At 36.7% G+C, this 24,554-nt stretch overlaps 1 long non-coding RNA gene across 1 annotated transcript in view; it reads right to left on the bottom strand.

Annotated features, from left to right (window-relative positions):
• The window catches only part of LOC123289614 (uncharacterized), a 45,308-nt gene extending 26,834 nt beyond the window's left edge, over window positions 1–18,474 (bottom strand). The window contains exon 1 of the long non-coding RNA XR_011506589.1: window positions 18,336–18,474. This is a non-coding gene — a long non-coding RNA (uncharacterized lncRNA). The remainder of the gene's footprint in view (window positions 1–18,335) is intronic.
• Between the last annotated feature and the right edge of the window lie 6,080 nt (window positions 18,475–24,554).

The raw sequence follows: 24,554 nt of genomic DNA, 5'->3' as shown, positions 1-24,554 counted from the left end.
TAATATTGTAAGGGAAAATCAATGAGAACAATGACATGATTTGAGTTTATCTAGTAATGAGGAACACAGAGATTAAAAGTGCCAATCATTCACCTATCTCATAGGAAAAAGAATAGATTAAATATTTCACTGCAAAGTTTGAGGAAAGTGAAGTAAATATACACCATGAAAAGCCCACTGTATCTCAAGGTAGAAGTCTCAGATTATTGCAGATAAATCTGTCTTCCACAATCCCTACATCAAGTCAGACAACCTTTGTCATAGCTTTTTCCTCCATCACACCCCCACTCCATTCCTGTCACCTTGGCCCTTAACTGCTCCTCTATGACTACAACTTCTCCATGCTTCGATGTTTCTTCACGCAAATGCCGTAACCAAAATCAGAAGAACTCACATCTGTTCAAGTCTCTTCATGCTTAAACAGTCACTGCCTCCAAGATCGAGTCCACACTCCTTGGCTTCACATGAATCCTTTTTCAATTTGTCCCCACCTGCTTTTCCAGACTTTCTCCATTTGCTTCTTTGTAATGCTTTTGAAACCAACTAAATCCATCTGTTTCAGAAATGTCCTCCCTTCTTACCCCAGGTCTGGCTGTTCTTCTCATTCTCACTCCACCAAACACCTAATTATGAGAACATGAATTATTTGCAGAATTTGCACATGGCATTTTATGGACTCTGATTTTGGAAGAAACAAGAATTGTTACATCCCAGTTTTTTTCCTCCAATCCCAAGTTGATGTTAAATCCTAACTTATGATACTACTCATAGTCACCATTACTTGAACATTTACAACGTGCTAAATGCTTTTACTAAGTAGTAGGGGCAATCAAATTGCTCACAAAATTCATAGGTACCAAAAAATAAAAGGTGTATGTTTTGCCTATGATTTGCCTGATCTTTTCATAAACTTATCTATTGGGTAATGACAAAAAAATAAGTAAATACAAATTAAATTCTATTAAATTTAAACTCAATCTTACCTAATAATTCAAACCCTGTGTTTAGGTACTATTCAGTCTTTGATGGTAATTACCAATTTCTCTGTCTTTGCCCCTTTCTCCCTTAAACATGACATCAATTAGGCCTACTCACTTGGATAGCTCACATGCAACCCAAATTCAACATGTCCAAGGCCATCTGCTTACTCAGGATGAAGGATGTCCCCCTTCATCCACCACCCTGTTGTTTCCCCTATGTTAAAGTTTACCCAAACCAAAAATCTGAGGATCTTCTCTATCATTTTTCAAAAGCAAACAATTTGAAAAATCCTGTTTTCATTTTCCGAAAATTTCTATTCTTTATTTCCTCTTTCCCCTCTATCACCTCTACTTTGCCCTAGATTCCTACTTAAGAGTCACCACCTGGCTAGTGAAAGAGCCTGCTTCTAGTCCTGCCACTTTCAAATACACCCTCCATGCTGCACCTTGGTTGCTCTATTTAAAATGCAAATCTAACTGTACCACTAGTTTGCTTAAAACCCTTACTGACAATGAAGTAAAGCCAAGATTCTTAGCTTGGCATAGAATGTGACATGATTACCATCTTTTCAGTCACATTTGCCACTTTTCCCTATCTCCCAATTAATGCTCTCATAACATGGAAATGCCTGTAAAGTCCCCTCACCACCATGCTTTTTTATATCCTTTTGCCTTTGGCCGTGGTGTTCCCTTTTGCTAGAGTTTCTTTTTCATCTGTGTTTATCTGGTTAAATCTTACTCATTTTTGAGTACTTAACATCTATGACATTATCCTACTTTGTGCGTGAATTTCCCCTAAGACTTATCAAGACTCTTCAGGACTGGATTTGTGCCTGGGTAGAAAACCATATTTATTAATGAAAGCGACCTTCCAACTCTAAAATGTTAAACTGTGTAATTTCCCTTTGTGGTCATACCCATCCCAATTCTCTCAAGCCTGGTTCCTCCTCTCTTTCAAAATTCTATTAAGACCTTGCCAATTGAGAAAAAAAAAGGAAAAATGAATTCAAAGAAAACATTTCTATCAGTTATCTGGATTCTGATAACTCAAGTACTAGGTGCCAAATTTAGATAAGCATCTACTTAAACAAGATCCATTTCCTTCATGAAACTTCCTTGTGGGAGATTTGGCTGATTTTCATCACTCTGCCAATTCCAAAATTTCCCCTTCTTTCTTCCAAAACATTTTTATATACAAGTAAAATTGGCTGAATATACGGACTCATAGAAGGTTGGGCTTACAAGAGACATTGCATCTAACTAGCTTAAACCTCTTCTTTTTACAGACAAGGAAATGAGGCCCAAAGATTTTCTGGACACATTGCTTATGAGTTTATATGTTTCTGTTACAAGTGTGTAGGTGTGTATAACCATGCTCCCATATACATTTACACACACATCCACACCACATAGTGTGTGAGTATATCCCTGTCCTATCCCAGGTTTTAGAAGGATGGACATCACAGCTTCTCCTTGTTCATTTCTTCTTTAAAAATAATCAGTATTATCTGATTTTGTTTTTACACTACAGGCAAAGGAAAATGTTGACTGACTGAGTGACTGACTTCCCTACCACAACTCTATTAACTGGTGTTAAGGCATCTGCCTGACCCTGACTTTGTTTCTACTGGCATGAATCTCCTTCACTCACGTCAGTGGCAGCCATATCCAGGGACTTGTGGTCAGAATGGAGCCTAGAGTGCTGTTTTTCTCTCATGATTCTGCCTGACATTGCTCTGGCTTTTTCCCCCTCCACTGTGTGACTGGAAGATTCTTTAACAGTTGAAACAGTGGTTATGTATGCACACTGGAGAGGTGGACAGCATTCAGTAAGATCCGTCATCTGTAGGCCACTGTGAGTGGTTAATCCTTGCTCTCTCCTTTCCTAGCTTCAATATATGCTTTATGATCAATGTTAACTTCTATGATTAAAGACAAAAAAATTTAATACTTTCCTCAAGAGGGGCAGGGTCAGAATACATTCTCCTTCTTTGTGGTCTTTAATGAAAAGTGTCTGAGTTACATATGATTTATACTTGTAATAAGCAATGGGAGAACATTCTGATCAACTGTCCCCTTGCAGGGGAATTCAGAAGCCTTGCCTCAAGCTTCCTTGAGAGGGAAGCAGAGAGATGCAGAAAGAATAGATTCCAGGTATAGGACTCATGTTCATCGGTGCTTCCAACTGAACCCCACAGTTTGAAGTACTTGCTACTCACGTGCAACCTCAATACTGGTCCAATGCCCAAACCAGTTCTCACTGAGGCAGGAGGCATTGAAGAAGCTCTTCTCTATGCTATGACATCCTTTCTCAACCCGTCTTAGCTCCTCAGTTTGGTTTCCTGGGCTTTTGCTTTGCCCCATGTAAGAATTATGATAATGTATGTGGAGAGCTAGATTGTTTTTTTCCAATAGAGGTAGTTCCAAATTGTGTGCTCAAATATTATTATAAGTATTTGATATGAGTAGAATAACAATTTAAAAATTTTAAATGTCCCTGTGAAAAGTGGATATTCAAAGGAAATTCAGCATTATATTTTTATTATTCAAATAACTGATTCTCATTTTATTTGTTTGCAAGGTTGTAGTTCCCCATAACAAACTTTTATAATGATGCTATAAATCTTTGCGTTAGTCATAGCCAAAGTTATGTGATAAATCAAATTAGGTATCACAAACGAAAGACCCCTGGTCCCTTTAATACTATAATTTGGACTTAGAAAAATAAGTTTAATACCCAGTCTAGAATTGAATGCTTATTTTAGGGCTGCAAGGATAATATTTTTCAACTTCATTTTGTATAGAAGGTTCTTGACTCACGTGTTGAGTGACCAGCAGAGGGCGTTATGCACACAGCTGAGGGTCTAAAAGCTTAGCGAACAGTCCCTCCCACTCGCATGCTCACCCACAGGCACTTACACCACCACCACCCTCAAAGGTACGACCCAGATTCAGCCAAGGGACAAGAAAGAAATCTGCTCACTTGTTTGCTCCCAGCGCATCAGAAGTTAAGCTTTAGCTGGAGACTAAATTTACACCAATATAATTTTTCTGAATATAAATTTAGCCTTGAGCTAGAACTTCTTATATATTGAAGGAAGATAGGTAGGTTCCTTTGTACATTGTCTCGACCATCAATCATGGTTAAAATCTCAAATTACATTTTGCTAAAATCATTTCTTCTTCTTATACATAAATTCTCACATATATCAAGTAAAATTTAATCTATATGTTTCTGATATTATATCATTAAAAATGTGACTTTTCAGAACTCTACTGCTTCTAGAAAAATTTAGAAGGTTTTTTATAGCTTTCTTATGTTTTCTGCTTTCAACAGGAGACTGATTTTGTAAGTTTTTAAGTGTTTTTGTTTAAGTCAAAAAACTCCTAGGGCAAATTCATAGGTGTATTTCCTGCGAGACTTATTTTCATAGGTGTAATGCCTTACTGAAAAATTGTATAATGTTGGGGAATTATGGATAGTGGACCTGATCCAGATTATCAAACAGAATCCTTCTAAAAGTAAAGGCCAGACCCTCCCTCTTCCTCAAGCCCAGCAGTGGCAGTCTTCTGAGAGAACCCCAAAGGAAGAGAATAAGAAAGGGGAAAAGGTGCTTCTTAGAGAAGGAAAATCACACATTGATTACTTCCCATAATTTCCATCTTTCGTATGCATAATCACTCTGTTCACCTGCTGATCCTACCACTGGCCCTGAAACAGGAACGCACACACTTCCCTGTCAAAATTTAGTGTCAGTCTGAGAAGAACCTAGGGTTCTTCGGGTTCCAGAGCACGTCCATCAGGAAAATGATCCTAGCTTCCCCTCCCCCTCTCCAGGTCTCCCTACTGTCTCACATGGATGTAACGATGAGAAAAGAGTGGCCTTTGTCAAACTGCCCTTCGCCCCCAAAACATAGACACACTCACAAACACAGACAACAGTGCTCTGCCCTTCAGGATTCCCATGGAATCCTAATTAAGGATTGGGATAAAATAAATTAAGTCTGTCATTGTTTGCCTTGCCATATGCAGTCATCATTAAATAGGTTAAATTATATGAAATCACTGATAGTCAGTCATTTTTTACCTACAGTACCTTCCTGTGGCTCCCATTTCCTCAGCTTTATATGCAATTCATAGGATAAAACACAAACCATTACTTTACCTGCACAAATCTAAAGGAAAACAGAAACTCAATATGACCAATTTACTTTTTTCCCATACATTTAACAGTCAAATTAGTTAATTCCCCAATTTGTTCTAAGAACAATTTCTCCCCAAGAAATTGTTCTTATTAATAACCACTGTTTTATAAAAGCCAATAGATAATCATCTATTCATTTTACTTAAATTCCCAGCGACATTTGATGCTACAGACCACTCCTTTTTCTTAGATTGCTAACTACTCCAATTCTTCCCATTTTCTGCCTTAGGTTCAATTCCATCCATCCTTTAATTATTTTTTATTTTATTTTTATTTTTATTTTTTTCCTTTTTCTCCCCAAAGCCCTCCGGTACACAGCTGTATATTCTTCGTTGTGGGTCCTTCTAGTTGTGGCATGTAGGACTCTGCCTCAGCGTGGCTTGACGAGCAGTGCCATGTCCGCGCCCAGGATTCGAACCAACGAAACACTGGGCCGCCTGCAGCGGAGCGCGCGAACTCAACCACTCGGCCACGGGGCCAGCCCCATCCTTTAATTTTTTTCCCTTCATCTCTGAGCTCTTCTTTTTCAATCTTCTTCAGAAAAAACTTGGCTGTTTCTACACTCTCCTTGAATGAACTCCTCTCTTTCTATGACTTCAACTATGAGTTGAGATATCTTGCCGAGAACTCTGCTGAAAGCTAAGCCTATTCGTAATCCTCTCATTAACCTCTCACTTCTAGTCTATCACTAAGTTCTCCAGATCAGTATTTTTATTTTTGGGGGGGGGGGTTTGTTTTTGTTTTTTTTTGTTGTTGCCTATAGTAAAAATTACAGCTAGCATTTAAGTAGCCCTTAGTATGAATAAGGCATTGATCTAAGAGCTTTACAAATATTAACAGATTGAATTTTTATAAAACTCTATGAAATAGACATTATTACCCCCATTTTACAGATAAGGAATTTGAGGCAAGACAAGGTTAAGTAATTTTCCCCACGTCACACAGGTAATAAATAAAGAAGTCAGAATTCAAAGCCAGGCAACTTCTTTCCAGAGCCCATTCTCTTAACTCAGCCTTCGTAATGTTCTGTCTCTGAAATACATTTTCTGTTGTGACCTAGTACACACACACACACACACACACATATAAATACACACACACCACATATATGAATGAAACAAAGTTTCATAAAAGATGTGTATCCTTATTGTGGATGATAAAGTGAAATAATGAAGTAAATATCAAACATAACTTCATTAATATTTAAATAAATATAGAAGATCCAAAAGTGAACAATATAAATAAAAACAAACAGTATTTGGTAAGGCCCACTAAACTGACTTCACAACCTACTAATGGGTAGCAATCTGCAGTTTGACAAACAACATTGAATTTGATCTCCTTAGAAGCGCTCAATTCCATCATCTCTTTCCACTGTTGCTGTCGTTGTCGTAATTCTGGCTTTTGGCAATTTTCACACAAATTATTACTGGCTCTTAACTGACCTGCCTATCTTAAGTCTGCTTCTTTGTTTTTCCATCCCTTACAAAGCACATACTTGATCATGTGATTCCTTGGTTTAGAATGTTTCATTGCTACCCAAAACCTTTCATACTCAAGAAGCTAAGCCCAAAGGGAGAAGTTCATACTCAAGAAACATAGCGACATAATACCTTAGGTTCTGGCCTCTACTTCAGTTCTCTAAGCTCTCCAAACCCTCATACCTCCCTCCTCCATCCTTCTCCACAATATTCCCCTTCATTCCAGCCATGTATAGGGGTCTTGGGAAAGGGAAGTGGTTGGACTCAGGTATAAAGATAATAAGACATGCACCTGCTTTCAAAGAACACTGAGTCTCATTGGAAAGGTGAAAATGGTACATATATTCATATAATACAAGTGAAAACTAAGAAATGAAAGAAATGATACATAGATGTAAAGGTAACAGAGGTTCTTCAAGCCAAAGGATGATAAATGTAGGAATTTGGACATGTGTCAAAGATTTTAAAGTGGAGCATGATGAGTCTAAGAGACATTTTTATAGACACTTGATGTCTGAGTCAGAGTTAATTACAGACAGGGTTAAATAGTCACAAAATTATTAGGAATTTCATGAAAGGGATGAGAATCACAATGATATTTTTCAAGCAGGTAGGAAAAGGAAAGATAGTTATATAGTATGTATATATTATAGATATTATATACTATGTATATATTAAATATGTTATAAAATAATATTCTATGGGAAATTGTTAGGGAGTATGATGAAAGTGGGAATGAAATGAAGAAAATTCAAAATTTCCACTTTAGATTTAGATCATAAAAGCTGTTTGAAATTAATGAAAAAAGGAGGGAGTGAAGGTTAGAGAAAGAGAGAGAGGGCAGAAGGGTGGAGGCAGGTGGAGAACTGTCCCTTAAAGTTATTGATTTGGAGCTACATATATATTGATTTGAATCTGTACATATCTATCTATATGTATATCTAAATCTATATATTGATTTGAATCTAGAAATGCAGCTTCTGGCTCATCTTCCAGAGGATGATACTTTTATCCTGATTTTTATAGGGTTGTGGTATTGATGAAGCATAGTTTCAGCTGGCATTATATTTAGTTAAACTAATTATGTGAATAACTGAGCAACTTTTCTTTCAGTGACTGTATCTACAATTGGCAATTAGATTAAGTCATAATTGCATATTCTGGTTGAATCCAAGAGCATTCAACTGTCCGCAGGTTATTATAAGGCCACACTGCAAATTTTACATCACATGAAAGCACTGAGCAAAAAGTTCAATGCATTCTGCTTTTGATACATAGACTGTTAGAGATGGAAAGAAATGTGAAGATCATTCAGCCTAGTTTCTCAACTTAGAGATGAAAAACTGAGGCCAACCATGATTCTGGAACTTTCTTAGTGAGACATATTTTATTATAACAGCCAAGAATAGAACACAAGTTTCCTGAATTCTCATTGAGTGTCCATTCTACCCGTCTTTTTCTATATTCTGGTCTAAGTACAATGAAAATCTCTAACAAAGATCTAACTTTTAGATCTAACAAAGTCTCAACTCAGTTCTCTGGAAGTGTATAATTTACCTCTATTCTATTTAAATGGCTATGTCAGCAGTCATGAATATGTAAGATGTTTTGCCTCTTCAAAAATAGCTTATTTTGATCAAGAAAAAAGTAATGTTAAGTAATAATTTAACATTAACCACATTTTATTTGAGTCCAAATTGAAAGTCCATGCAAAACTCTTTTCATGTTTAGCAGTGATGGCAAAATCCTAGAAAGTTTATATATTTTTAGAAAGGGATATATTACAAAAAAGGATGTAAATTATTTCCCAATTCACATTGCTTTTAAAGAGTTATTACAACTAAATTTATTGCGAAGATGTTTTTATACAGAAAAAAGCCAGTTGCAAAGCAAAACAGAATGAGTTTATTTGTATTCAATGGCAGGGCTTCAGTGAGAATATTGAGACTTGGATCCCAAAAATCTCTAATATGGAGCAAGCCCTGATGGCCTAGCGGTTAAAGTTTGGCACGCTCTGCTTTAGCAGCCTGAGTTTGCTTCCCTTAGTGGAACCGCACCTCTCATCTGTCAGTAGCCCTGCTGAGGAGGTGGCTCATGTAGAAGAACTGGAAGGACGTACAACTAGAATATACAACTATGTACTGGGGCTTTGGGAAGAAAAAAGAAAAAGAGAGAGACGAAGATTGGCAACAGATGTTTGCTCAGGGTAAATCTTTCCTAGCCAAAGAAAGAAAGAAAGAAAGAAATGGATAGGTGGAAGACACAAACAAAAATTCTCTACTGTGGGGTTGGGTTGGGGAAGGCTGTATAAAAATTAAAGATAATGACTATCATGGATAAACATAGTTTAATATTTGCAGTATATTTTCAAAATATATTTTGCTATTAACATCTGGTTTAAGAGATGATATTTGACTCAGGTGTATAAGGAAAATTATTTTATTCTTTTCAAGAAGGTTTCCTATGTATTACATTAAAAGTTTATACATGTTCTGAAGTAAAAATAAGACATTTGTCCAAAATTCACCTTTACATTTGTGATTTAACTTTTTTCCAATCAGTGGTCAGACTCTGTAGACTGCATCTTGCCCAGCTGATGGATATTTGTTGTGCAGGGCCGGGTAATGGGTGTGGATAAGAACTAAATGAACTAGCTTGGTCCAGGCAGAGAAGACTACCAAGTGCATGCGGGAAGGCGGGAATAGCAGATATTCAGATGGACACGGCACTAAATGAAAGGACAGAGCTTGAGACAGCTGAATTTGGTGGGGGTGGGAGTATTCTGCATTTTATAAGGTAATGGGGGAGAAAAGAGATTTTGGAAGAAGTTACTTTATGTGTAGATATTTGAGAGAAATGAAAATGACAATTTTAAGAAATTTGACTGTGCATTATCCTCTGAGGTTTTCCTTGAGTGATTACGGGAAATATCTAAATTATTTTCCAAACCAGAGACTAGATTGCTTTGTCTTACTTATTCCATGTAATTTAAATATTTTAGCATTTCCTACCAGCCAGATAACACATATTTGTAAATATTTTCCTTTCATGTATTTCTTAGTTATCATATACTGCAACACTTTTTTTGTTGTTTTTGTAAAAAATAATTCAAAGGGTTTTTTTAAAGAGCGTCCAACTTAAATTAAATAAAAAGAGTTCTTGTTTCTTTGATTAATTTTTATTGAGGTGACGTGGTTTATAACAATGTGTAAATTTCAGGTGTACATCTGTATATTTCAACTTCTGTGTAGACCACATCACGTTCACCTCCAAAAATCTAGTTGCTGTCCATCACCATACATATGTACGCCTTTACCCCTTTTACTCTCTCCTCTTCCCGTCTGATAACCACAAATCTATTGTCTGTGTCTATGTGTTTATTGTTGTTGTTGTTTTTATCTTCCACATATGAGTGAGATCTTATGGTATTTGGCTTTCTCTGTCTGATTTATTTTGCTTAGCATAATACCCTCAAGGTCCATCCATGTTGTCACAAATGGACAGCTTTCATCTTTTTATGGCTGAGTAGTATTCCATTGTATATACATACCACATCTGCTTTATCCATTCATCCATTGATACCCACTTAGATTGTTTCCAAGTCTTAGCTATTGTGAATAATGCTACAATGAGCATAGAGGTGCATATATCTTTATGAATTCGTGTTTTTGTGTTCTTTGGATAAATACCCACAAGTGGAATAGTTAGGTTACATGGTGGTTCTGTTTTTTGCTTTTTGAGGACTGTCTATATTGATTTCCAGAGAGGCTACACCAGTTTACATTTCCACCATCAGTGTATGAGGGCTCTCTTTTCTCCACATCCTCTCCAATACTTGTTATTTCTGTCTTTTTTAATAATAGCCATTCTGACACTTGTAAGGTGATATCTCATTGTGGTTTCTTTTGAATTTGCCTAATAACAAGTGATGTTGAACATCTTTTTCATTTGCCTGATGGACATCTGTATATCTTCCCTGGAAAAAAATCTGTTCAGATCTTCTGCCCATTTTTTAATCAGGTTGTTTTGTTGTTGTTGTTGAGTTGTATAAGTTCATTATATATTTTAGATATTAACTCCTTATTGGATATATGATTTGCAAATATCTTCTCCCAATTGGTAGGCTGTGTTTTGGTTTTGTTGATGGTTTCTTTTGCTATGCAGAAGATTTTTAGTTTGATGTAGTCCCATTTGTTTATTTGTTCTTTTGTTTCCCTTACCTGAAGAGACATGATATTCAAAAAGATACTGTTAAGACCAATGTCAAAGAGTGCACTGCCTATGTTTTCTTTTAGGAGTTTTATGGCTTCAGGTCTTACATTAAAGCCTTTAATCCATTTTGAGTTAATTTTTGTTATGGTGTAGTATAATGGTTTACTTTCATTGCTTTGAGTGTGGCAGTCCGGTTTTCCCAACACCTTTTATTAAAGAGACTTTCCTTTCTCTGTTGTATGTTCTTGGTTCCTTTTTTGACAATTAGCTGTCAGGGCTGGCCTGGTGGCTGAGTGGTTAAGTTTGCATACTCTGCTTCAGTGGCCCAGGGTTTCGTCAGTTCAGATCCTGGGCACACACCTAGCACCTCTCATCAAGCCATGCTGAGGCAGCATCCCACTAGCAGAGCCAGAAGAACCTATAACTAGATATGCAACTATGTACGGGGGGCTTCAGGGAGAAGAAGAAGAAAAAGAAAAAAGCAATATTGGCAACAGATGTTAGCTCAGGTGCCAATCTATTAAGAAAAAAAAAAGAAAAGAAAATTAGCTGTCTGTAGATGTGCGGGTTCTCAATTCTGTTCCATTGATCCATGTGTCTGTTTTTGTGCCAGAATCATGCTGTTTTGAGGACTATAGCTTTGTAGTATATTTTGAAATCAGGGAGTGTGATAACTTCAGCTTTGTTCTTTTTTCTCAGGATTGCTTTGGCTATTTGAGGTCTTCATTTTTCCATATAAATTTTAGGATTCTTTGTTCTATTTCTGTGAAAAATGTTGCTGGGACTTTGATAAGGATTGCAATTGAATCTGTAGACTGCTTTAGGAAGTATGGACATTTTAACTCTGTTAATTCTTCCAATCCATGAACGTGGAATATCTTTCTATTTCTTTGTGTTTTCTTTGATTTCTTTCAACTACGTTTTATAGTTTTCAGTGTACAGGTCTTTTACCTCCTCGGTTAGATTTATTTCTACGTATTTTATTATTTTTATTCTGATTGTAAATGGGATTGTATTCTTGATTGTCTGCTATTTTGTTGTTAGTGTATAGAAATGCAACTGATTTTTGTATGTTGATTTTGCACCCTGAAAATTCTCTATATGCATCTATTATTTCTAATAGTTTTTTGGTAGGTTCTTTAGGGTTTTCTATATGTAAAATTATGTCATCTGTAAATAGTGACAGTTTTACTTCTTCTTTTACAATATGAACCCCTTTTATTTCTTTTTTTGCTTAATTGCTCTGGTTAGGACTTTCAATACTATGTGAATAAGAGTAGCGAGATCCTTCTCCTACTCCTGTTCTTAGAGGAATAACTTTCAGTTTTTTACCATTGAGTATCATGTTAGCCATGAGTTTGTCTTACATGGCCTTTATTATGTTGAGGGACGTTCCTTCTATACTCATTTTATTCAGAGTTTTTATCATAAATGGACGTTGGGTTTTGTCAAATGTTTTCTCTGCATCTATTGAGATGATCATGTGATTTTTATCCTTCATTTTGTTAATGTGGTGTATCATATCTATTCCTTTCATCCCTGAAATAAATCTCATTTCATCATGGCTTATAATCCTTTTAATATATTATTGTATGCAATTTGCTAATATTTTGTTGACAATATATGTAGCTATGTTTATGAGTGATATTGGCCTGTAATTTTCTTTTTTTGTGTTGTCCTTGTCTGGTATTGATATCAGGGTAATGTTGGCCTCGTACAATGAGTTAGGAAGTGTCCCTTCCTCTTGAAATTTTTGGAAGAGTTTGAGGAGGATAGCTATTAAATATTCTTTGGATGTTTGGTAGAATACACTAGTGAAGCCATCTGGTCCTGGACTTTTGTTTCTGGAGAGATTTTTGATTGCTGTTTTGATATCCTTGCTAGTAGTCAGTCTATTCAGATTCTCCATTTCTTCTTGATTCAGTTTTGCAAGGTTGTATAATTCTAAGAATTTATCCATTTCTTCTAGATTATCCAATTTGTTGGCATTTATCTTTTCATAATATTCTCTTGTAATGCTTTGTATTTCTGTGGCACCTGTTGTAATTTCTCCTCTTTATTTTCCAATTTTATTTGAGCCTTCTCTCTTTTTCTTAGTGATTCTAGCTAATGGTTTATCAATTCTGTTTATCTTTTCAAAGAAGCTTCTCTTAGCTTCATTAGTCTTTTCTATTGTCATTTCAGTCTGTATTTCATTTATTTCCATTCTGACTTTATTATTTCCTTCCTTCTACTGATTTTGGACATCATTTATTCATCTTTTTCTAGTTCCTTTAGGTGTAATATTAGATTGTTTGAGGTAGGCCTGTATTGCTATAATCTTCCCTCTTAGTACTACTTTTGCTGTGTCCCATAGATTTTCATTTTCATTTGTCTCCAGGTAGTTTTTGATTTCTCTTTTGATTTCTTCATTGACCCAATAGTTGTTCAGTAGAATTTTATTTAATCTCCACATATTTGTGACATTTCCACTTTTCCTCTTGTCGTTGATGTCTAGTTTCATAACATTGTGGTCAGAAAAGATGCTTGATATTATTTCAGTCTTCTTAAATTTATAAGACTTGTTTTGTGGCATAATATGTGATCTATCCTTGAGAATGTACAGATATATTTGAAAAGAATGTGTATTCTGCAGGTTTTGGATGTTGTGTTCTGTATCTATCTTTTAAATGCATCTGGTCTAATGTATCATTTAAAGCCAATGTTTCCTTATTGATCTGCTCTCCGGATGATCTATCCATTGATGTATATGGAGTATTAAAGTCCCCTGCTATTATTGTATTACTGTCAATTTATCCTTTTATGTCTATTAATATTTTCTTTATGTATTTAGGTGCTCCTATGTTGAGTGCATAGATATTTACAAGTGTGATATCTTCTTGTTGGATTGGTCCTTTTAACATTATGCAATGTCCATCTTTGTCTCTTGTTACAGTTTTTGTTTTAAAACTTTGTTTAGTCTGATATAAGTATTGCTACCCCAGCTTTCTTTTTGTTTCCATTGGCATGGAACATCTTTTTCCATCCTTTCACTTTCTGTTTATGAGTGCCTTTAGGTCTGAAGTGTGTCTCTTGTATGCAGTGAGTATATGGATCTTGTTTTTTATCCCTTCAGCCACCCAGTGTCTTTTGATTAGAGCATTTAGTCTACTTACATTTAAAGTAACTATTGATAAATGTGTACTTATTACCATTTTGTTACTTTTTTTCTGTGTGTTTTTGTAGTTCTCCTCTGTTCCTTTCTTCTACTCTTGCTCTCTTCCCTTGTGATTTGATGGTTTTCTTTAGTATTATATTTGGATTCCTTTCTCTTTATTTTCTGTGCATTTATTATAGGTTTTGTTTTATGGTCACCAAGAAGTTCATAAGGCCAGGTTAGTGGTGATGAGTTTCTTTCATTTTTGCTTGTCTGCAAAACTCTTTATCTCTCCTTCTACTCTGAATAGTAAACTTACTGTGTATACTGTTCTTGGCTGTAGGTTTTTTGCTTTCAGTCATTGGAATGTATCATGCCTCTCCCTTCTACCCTGTAGGGTTTCTGCTGAAAACCCAGCTGATAGCCTTATGGGGATTCGTTTGTATGTAACTTATTGCCTTTCTCCTGCAGCTTTTAGGATTCTCTTTTTTATCTTTAATTCTTTACATTTTAATGGTAATATATCTTGGTATGGGCCTCTTTGAGCTTATTTTGTTTGGTACTCTGTGTGCTTCCTGTACCTGGATGTCTGTTTCCTTCCTTAGGTTAAGGAAGTTTTCAGCTATTATTTCTTCAAATATGTTCTCTGCCCCTGTGTCTCCCTCTTCTCCTTCTGGGACATTTATAACGTGGACGTTAGTACCCTTGATTATGTCCCAGAGGTCCCTTAGACTGTCCTCATTCTTTTTAATTTTTTTCTTTTTTCTGTTCAGCTTGGGTGATTTCCTATACTCTTTCATCCAGACCACTGATTTTTCTGTGTTGTCTACTCTGCTGTTGATTCCCTCTAATGAATTTTTCATTTCAATTGTGGTATTATTCAGCTCTGTTTCTTTTTCATATTTTCTAATTCTTTGTTGAAGTTCTCACTGTGTTCATCTATTCTTCTCCCCAGTTCAGTTAGCATCCTTATCACCATTAGTTTCTACTCCTTACTGAGTAGATTGTTTATCTCTGTTTCATTTATTTCTTTTTGTGAGGATTTGTCCTGTTCCCTTATTTGGAACATATTCCTTAGTATCCTAATTTTGCCTACTTCTCTATGCTTATTTCTATGTATTAAGTGGATCAGTTATGTCTCCTGATCTTAGTAATATGGCCTTATGTAGGAGATGTCTTATAAGGCCCAGCAGTGTGCTCCTCTCTCATTACCCATGCCAAATGCTCCAGGGGTGTCCCCTGTGTGTGCTGCATGTGCCTTTCTCTTGTTATTATTATTGCAGGTACTTGGACATGTCAGGCTGGCCCCTGGGCTACCTGGGTGTGAGGCCTGGTCATGTGCAGCTGCTATGAGCATGTTATTGGGCTTGGCAAGCCCCTAGCCCAGCTGGCTGTGAGGTCTGGTAGCACACAACTACTGTGATTTTGCTGGTGAGTCAGGACCTCAGTGTGGCTGGTTGTTAGGTCCAGGACACATAACTGCTATAGGCCCCTGGAGTGGCTGGCTACATGGCCCTGTGGTGTTTGGCTGCCTCAGATGTATTGGTGGGTGGGGCAGGCTTCTGGCAAGGCTAGCTGCACGGTGCATGGCTGTTGCCAGCTCACTTTTGGGTGGGCTGGCCTCTGGTGTGAACTGGCTATATGGCCCTGTATTTCACAGCTGCCTTAGGTATGCTGATGGGTGGAGCAGGCCCCAGGTGTAGCAGCACACAAGGGTTTCAGGTGTTGGTAGGCAGGGCAGATCACCTGTGTGGCTATGTGTGAGACCCAGGGGTACAAGTCTGCTGAGGGTTTGCTGGTGGGTGAGGCTGGTCCCCGGGCCAGGCTGCCTGTGCTACCTGGCTGTGCTCGATTGCCTCGCATGTACTAGTGGGCAGAGTAGACCTCTGTGCTGACAGGCTAGAGGATGGATTCCAATGGTGCCTGCCAGTGTCTTTGTCATCACCGCTGGCCTAGGTCATAATAATGGCTGCCGCCAGTGTCTCAGTCTCTGAGGGATGGGCCTGGCCACCTACTGCCTCTCTGAGATGCACTCAGAGCTTAGCAAGTGAGTCTCTTTTACTAATGGACTATGCCCTTTTCTATCTGGTGTTTTTGTGCTGGTTTCCTGGTCAAGTGAGTATATGTGTGGGCCTTTTAAGAAGTTTTCCCTTCCCTGAATTTCTATAGTTTTCCTAGGCATATTCTCTGTTGATTTTCAGAGTTTTAAACCAATATTTTTGTAGGTTTGAAATAAGTGTTTTTAAAAGGAATTACATATGAATTCCTTAAGGGAAAATATACAGTAGATTTTGATATGGAACAACACATTTTGATTGTGAAGGGAAACTTGTCAACTCAAGTTGCCTATATTTATTATTATAGAAGAAATGCATACCTAAGAACTGTTAAAATTTGAGAGGAAGTCATTTTTGAAAGTTATGATATTATGCATTCAATATTTTGTTTTGTCAATCCTGAGCTATCTTCTTTTAGAGGTAATAAATAAAATTTGTATGCTATCAGAATGGGGGGGAAAGAACTTCATCAAAAGAATTCTATAAAGAAATTGTTGCTTTAGATGTAATAATTCGCTAGAGAAAATATTAACTTTTCTTAATTGAATTTTTAAAAAGATGTTAGATAATATATAGCAACTGTATATATACATTTACATATAATCTAACAATATATAGTAAAGCATATGTAATACATTGTTAAAAGTGTTCTAATATTTTAATTCCTGAGTCAAATGCTATTATACAAAGAAGTTTTAGGAACAAAGATGATTATGTAATGCATTGAGTCTTAATAAGAAGTGAGCAGCGTATTTTGTGGGCATATTTTAATGTATATTTTGTTGGCTTGGAAACAAAAACATTTTTTGAAAAATAAGTAAAAGGAATCTAAATTCCCTACTTTCTGATGGGAGTTGTTTTTTAATGAACACTGTTCCCCCCATGCTGTCTAACTTTGTGTTGATCGCTTTGCATTGCTTGCCATCCATCTCCTTAATTATTCTCTGCAGGCATTGTGGAAAGTTAAATATTCACAACAGACTCTGATCTACAGCAGCTCATCTCTTTCTCTGCAACTATAATACTCAATAGCTATACTTCCTATTTATAATGAATCTTTTATGTAGTTGTGGTGACTTTTTTATTATTGTTATTTCTTTTCTTCTAAACCAAATTATAAGTTCCTTGAGGATGAAACTCTTCCTCTTGGTACTTACCAAAGCAAAATATCTAACACAAAACTTGATATACTCGTCTGCAGTGACTTTTTTTTATTGTTTTAGAAAAGATAATTTAGAAAAGCTGCACTGAAAAGTAAATGTCATATAGACTTTCATCAAAAGCTCTCTTCCAACCTGGTTTTTAAAAACTCAATTAAATTTTTAACTAGTTTCTGCTAAAACCATGTGATAACCTTAACTAGGATAATCAACAGTAGTTGCAGTAGCAAGCAATCACAAAATCTCAGTTAATACAATAAAATGTTTATTTCCAAGTCACCTCGCAGTCTGATGTCAATTAGGTTACTCTTCTGGGCAACTCTTCAGTGATGACTCAGGGATCCAGACCCAGATTCTCCCATGGTGTGGCTCTGGGAATAGGGGTATGGAAACAGAGATGTAGCTGAATGTCTCCAGGGAAATTTGGAGTCTAGGATTGGAGGTGGCATATATCACTTCCACCCACCTTCCATTGGCCAGCTCTAGTCTCATAAACCCAATTTAACTTCATCGGAAGCTGGGAAATACAGCCTTCCTCAGTTCTCAGGGAGAGAAAGTTGGATTTTTTAAAAAGATCTAGACAGACTCTGCCACATCCTGATTTTGGTTCTAGGAAAAGAACTCACACCAACAAAATCAACAAAATCAAATTTTCCTGCCATAACATTTCACTTGTTTTCATCTGGACCTGGGAAATACGTGAAGACCTCAATAATATTAACTATATATCAACAATTAGGTCCTATAGCCTCCATACCATTGATATGTAGATATACGTATTTGTTTCTAGTTTACCCCCAATTCCACCCTAGACCAGCCTAATTTCTTTTGAATAGCCTTCTAATATGTCTCCCTGGTTCTCTCATATCCTTACAATCTATTGCTCACAATGGAACCAGAATAATCTTTTAAAAACAAAAATCAGATTTTAATTTCCTTAACTGAATAAACACTTATATATGAACTCTACATACCAAGCTCTGTTTTAAGTGGTCTGCAAATATGAACTCATTTAATTCTCACAGCTACTCTATGAGGTTGACGCTATTGTCATCTACATTTCACCATGAGGAGACAGAGGCACAGAGAAGTGAAATAACTTACCCATATCACATAGCTAGGAAATGGTGGAGTTGAGATCTGCACCCGGGCAGGCTGGCTCCAGCAGCCATGCATTTAACATAGCTCTATGCTGTCACATTCCCAATGGAAGCCCTCAATAGTTTTCCCGTCATGCTCAGGATGAATTCCTTACTGTGGCTCCACAGAGTCTGACCCCTGCTGATCTTTCCAAGCTCCTCCTCTCTGCTTCTCTCTTGCCTACAATGTTGCAACCACATTGGCCTTTCTTTTCCTGTGACAAGTCAAGTATTTCCGATCTCAAGGTCTTGGCACTGGCTGTTCCCTCTACCATAATACCCATCCCCCTAATCATCACAGAGCTGGTTTCTCCTTGGTCTTCAGATCCCCCTTTAAATGTTACCTGCTAACAGAGATCCTCATGATCACAAATTGAAAGAAGCCACACCATTACTGCCTAAGAGAACAATCTATTTTATATTTCTTTATGGAAAGCACAACTCAGATATTTTTCTTGTTTATACATTTGTTTACCACTATTTTCTTTTCCTCCCACGAGAATGAGAACTTCATGAGAACAGGGACTTTTTCTCATTCCCTGCTAGAGGCCCAATAATATTGCCTTCCAACTTTTTGACATTATAGGATACATAAAAATGATAAAATTTTTTTGGCACAATTGGTTAAATTAGAGAGGATTTGGTACATCTACATGGGGCTTAATGAAAAAATATATTTGTTATACAATTATGGTAAGACAAGTAAGATACAAATACTACAAATAACATTAAACATTGAACTCATGTAAAGTTTTCAAATGAAATCTTTATAAAATTTTGATAAGAACCATGAACTGACTTTCACGAACATACTATCTTATATTAAGCTTTGTGCTTGAAATAACAGCGAAACATCTGATGACATTTTAATGATGATATCTTCAAATTCTTGATAGTGTCAATAAGAAATTTTTCACAAAGATGATAAAAAATTTGCAACAGAAGAAATATATTTATAACAACTAGCAGATCTTTCTTATTTTCATTAATAGACAGTATTGGAATATCTTGTTATAATGCAAATGTTCAAACTTTTTCATATTCAATATTTCAGAATAACAAAGAAATTTAATTTGCAGAATGTGTATGTATCATCAGAGCAGTCATCCTTCAGCTAACCAGGCTGCTGTTGCAAGGGTGTATCTGCCACAAATGAGCACAAGTATCTGCCATATGCAAGAACAATATTCAATGGTGCCACTTAGTGCTCTGCTCCTTTGGAGTCCTCATCTGGCTTCTTTGCTTTCCCTTCCCTGATGGGCTGCAGATTGAGCTGCACATTCTTCTCCACGGGTATCAGGAACACACATTCTCCATCAGTTCAGTGGGTCCCATGCTCGTGAGGAGTAGAGAAGAGCTCTTAGCTCACTGTCCAAATAGATTTTCTCTTTGGCCAGGCTCAGTGAGTTGGATAAATTCATGAGTGCTGGACTTTGCTTCTTATACAAACTGCATGAAATAACCATGGAATGTACCTCTGAAGATTGCCTGATGATGGCACTCAGGTAGTGGCTACTGGCTTCAGTGAGATCTGACCTCTCAGAGAGCCAAGGGAAGTAGTATCTTGAGGCAGACCAATGGCAACCTGAGATGCTTTACTTAAAAATTTGTTCCTCAAAGTGTGGTGCACACTAGCTTCGTTGACATCGCTTAGGGATATGTTAGAAATGCGGAGTCTTAGTCCCCACCCCATTGGATATGAAGCTGCATTTTAACAAGATCTCCTCAAAAGTATTATGCATGTTAAAATGTAAGAAGAGTTGCTTTAGAATACTACTTAGACCAGAGTAAGTTGGCAATCAGTATTTGTGGAAAGTGCAGGGAACTGAAAGAATATTGCAGTGTTTCACATTATTTTTAAGGACTTCACCAGGATTTCCCCTTGCACAAACACATGCAATTTATTTGAAAACGACATGCAAAATGTAGATGACAGCAAGTAAGACAAAACTTGTCTTGATGATGTCACTTACAGTTTTTGTATGAGTTATCTAAATAACCAAATCATTACTTTTTTTCTCATCATCTTTCTGAAAGAATTTTCATAAAACACGTGCCAGCCCGCCTCCTTTCCTTTTTGTCATGCTTCTGAATATAATATGTATATGTATTAAAACCATGCAATACATATATGTACAAGCACATCTCAGACTGCCTCAAAGTAAGACCAATATTTTTTCTTTTAAATCTATGTTCAATTTGTTCACTCACACAATTTGCCAGCTCTGTCAAACATTCATCTTTCCAGCTTCTCCTTTCTTACCTCCTCCCCATTTCCTAACTGGCCTTAGAAATAAATATTCCAGGAATTGAGACATCAAGTATTTGCAACTTCAGGCTGTTCCAGACTCTCTCAGTACTTCTAAGGTCAATCAGAGTTAATGGAAATTGTTAAGCTTTATTTTGTATGTCAGCACGAAATCCTCTTTTTGCTGTTTTTATTTTCTCACTGGTATCCCTGATTATGCTTACTAGTTATCACCAAGACTTTTCCAAAATGAATTATAAGTTATAGTGTCTAGTTAATTCTTCCAGTTCTTCCCTCAACAAATATTTACTGGATATCCACAACAGGTATGCCACTTATCTAGAATTACTGGATATCCATAACAGGTATGCCACTTATCTAGAATTACTGGATATCCACAACAGGTATGCCACTTATCTAGGATGCTTAATCAGATAGCATATCAAAGGTTACACCACAGAAACAAAGAATGCCCAAATCCTAGTGGTATATCAAAGGGACTGTTCATTTCTCTCTTAGAGAACATATCCATCACAGTTCAACAGTAAGCTCTACCACTGTAGTCTTTCAAAGATCCAAGTTGATGGAGATTCTGTCTCCATATCTACTTCCATGGTCTCATGGCAGGGGATGGGAAGGAAGTGAGCTACACACTAGCTCTCAAAGCTTATGCCTAGAAGTGACATACATCACTTCTCTCATATTTCATTGTCCAAAGCAAGTCATAAGGCTGTGCCTAAGGAAGTGCAATCCTATCATGTGCCCAAATGGGGAAGAAGCATGTGTGAATAGCCCTAACACCACAGGCCTATCTAAGGAGAAACCAAATGACACATAAGCATCAACTGTTTTCAAAGACCTTAGAAACTAGTTGCAGAATAAGACATATATCTAAAAATTATGTAAACAGAGTTGAGTGTCAGGTATAAGATGTTCTAAGACTCAGATTGTGGTGCTGAGAATAAAACGTTTAAGAATTTCAGAGATGGAAGAGATAAATGTGGACGAGTGAGTCAGGGAAGGGTATGGACAAGGTAAGGCCATGTATAAATTGTTGGCTTCAGGGTATAAAATGGAAGGAGCAAGGACATTCATAGTAGTAACTTTATTGGATGAAGCAGGGGTGGGGAGCAAGCTATTTATCTGAAAAAACATTGAAAATATGTGTTCCAATAGTAACAAAGAGAATCTAATGCCTTATATAAAGTAAACCTGGATAGGCCCAGTAGGAACAGGTTATTAAGAGCTTTGAATGCAAAGATAAGATGTTTTCACGTTACATTTTATATGGACTCCTTTGGACTTGCTCACCTTTGACCTTCTCTTTAGGTTTTTGGTAAGGGACCACAACATTGCAATGTGCTGATGATAGACCACTACATTACAGACTGATTGAGAAAACAGAGACTAGGGAAACATCAGACTTTATTAGAGAACAGGGTTATGTAGGCACTTACACCGCTCTTCATGTAGGTGCATCAATATAATGTAATAAGAGAAATGGCCATGAAGCCAATCTGGTCTTGAGCATTTTGGGGTCCTCAGAAACAATGCAAAGGCCAAACAAAGCAAATAACTCTGGTTTCGAAGCAACATATATCTGGTAATGTTTCATCAGAGCTCCAGGAAATAGCTTCTTGTATCAAAAAAAGGAGAAGCACGGGAGTGGTGAGAAAAGTAAAGTTCTGGATTTCAGGAGTCCTGCATCCAGCAGTGGAGAGCCCTCTTACTAGCAGTATGATTTTGGATCTGACGTCTTTCTGGATATCAGTTTCTCCATTTGTGAAAATAAATGAGATTTATAATCCTCAAGGATTTGTGAAAAGCCTTGAGATTTATAATTCTGAAGGCTACAAGTTTAAATATTTTCCTTCTTGGTTCATCAATAAACAAATATTAGGAATAAAATATATGACATTACATTATTGTAAATATACTAAAAGGTAAAGTTTTTTTGTTTGGGAAACTTCTTTAGCAGATAAGGGAATACGTAACAAGATAACTAAGAGTGCAAGATAACTAATGACCTCAAACTCTTACATGTCACTTTTTAAAGCAATATTAATGATAACTTATGGGTAAAACCTTACTGTGGAACTTTACAACAATGTTCCCCTCATCACCATGATCTCGCTTTATGACTTGAGCAAGTTACCAAAGGCAAATCACATGTCTCATGTACAGTTGGACGGGAGTTAGCTTTTAATTAACTGCCCAATTGAAAGACACTATAAGTGCACATTTAAAGGGATATTGGAATTTTCTCTTCTGCTATGTTATATTTGCCAACTTCATCTTATTGGCACAGACATCCTATGACTTTGTCTTAAACTTCTTCAGTTAGTTTTCCAGGTAACTCTTATACTTCTGTTAAATTCTGGCTAGAGTGTAGTGTTCTGGAGTTTTCTGTGAGAATGTGATACTGATGTCCATTTTTCCGGCAAAAGCAAACTCAAACAAGATAAAGGATATGGGAAGCTTCTTCTGTTGTTTAAAAGTAAATTCAATGATCTCTCATTCACTCTGCAAATTTGATAAATGGATTAAGGAAAGAATTTTATCAAGTCATGGATTAAAATTTGCACTGAATCAAGAAATTCCATAGTGAGATGTACTGATCATAGATGTTCTTTCAGTTGCTGCTAATTCAAACTTTGACCCTTTATTATCTCAGTGAAAACCAAAGACTTCTTAGTGGAGGGCCACATGTTATGGTATTCTTTATACTTGGAGTTCTAGGTAAGCCCAGATAGAAAACTTTGATACGGATTTTAATGTTATGCAAATCATTTGATCAACCATATTTTTTGCAATAGAAGTTCTGATCTTCAAAACAAGGAAGAACATTCTTCCACCAGGCTTTTTATAATTAGCTGAAAACAATTTTAAAAATAACTTAGTTTCATTACCTTCCAGCTCTGTATATGAACCATCTTCCTGGGGCTTTTATAAACACACGTACAGAATTGGATCAGTTTACAGAACTGAACTAGTAAATTCATTCTAATTAGGACTCCATAAGGAACTTGAAGCCGTGACTGAGTTCAACAATTCTTGGAGCCATTTTGGGGAGCCATAATGAATGAATCAATTGGATTTTGGAGTCATGTTCTGTATGGCAACCTGAGAGTTACCTTGCTCCTCTGTATCTTGCTCACCAACTTCTCCACCTCATGCCCTGGTCACCAAGGATTTTGAGTGGAACCTCACCTTTCTGTTCTCTTCTCCAGTTCAGTCCCTACTCATTTTTTTCCTAGATTTGCATCTCTCCTACCTCACACTCCTCCCCCGCCATCCCTCCCAGCTTACTTAAGGTTATCCTCACTTCCTCTGAAGAGTCTTTCTTGATTCCTCTAGTATGAATTATGTGTTATTCCTGAATTTAACACCTGGGTACCCTGTGCTTTCCACAGTCCTGGCCCTTTTCACATGGTACAGTAACTGTACATTTCTCGCTCCCCACTTGATTGGAAGCTACTAGAGGTCAAGAATGCTATCTTCTTTGAATTTTTAAGGCCTGGCACAAAATACTCGTACAAAACAGTCCCTAAATAAATATCTGTCGGATGACTGTATGAAGAAATAAGTTGTTAATAAATTAATAAGCAATCAAAAAGCAAAAATAGAAATACAAGAAATTAGTCATACAAGTAAAATTCCAAATCAAGGAACTTTAATTGATTTCTGTCTACTGCTTGTACAGGTTCCCAATAATTTAAGATGCAGCTCCAAGTCATGGCTGGATGACAGTGAATATGCAGTTATGAAGCATCCTAAACAGTTCAATAGTTGTTGATAGGCCATTAGCTAACGTAAAAAGCTCTGCAATAGGTATTGCTTGAAAGTTTGTCTCAAATGTGCAGAAATTGGGAGACGGGAGCAATAAGACTCCCATGCTCTATTATCAAATTGTACACCACTTCTTAAAACAGAAAA

The sequence above is a fragment of the Equus asinus genome, chromosome 10 (genome assembly GCF_041296235.1).
Source record: "Equus asinus isolate D_3611 breed Donkey chromosome 10, EquAss-T2T_v2, whole genome shotgun sequence".
Lineage (NCBI taxonomy): Eukaryota > Metazoa > Chordata > Mammalia > Perissodactyla > Equidae > Equus > Equus asinus.
This window is presented reverse-complemented; position numbering and strand designations above follow the sequence as displayed.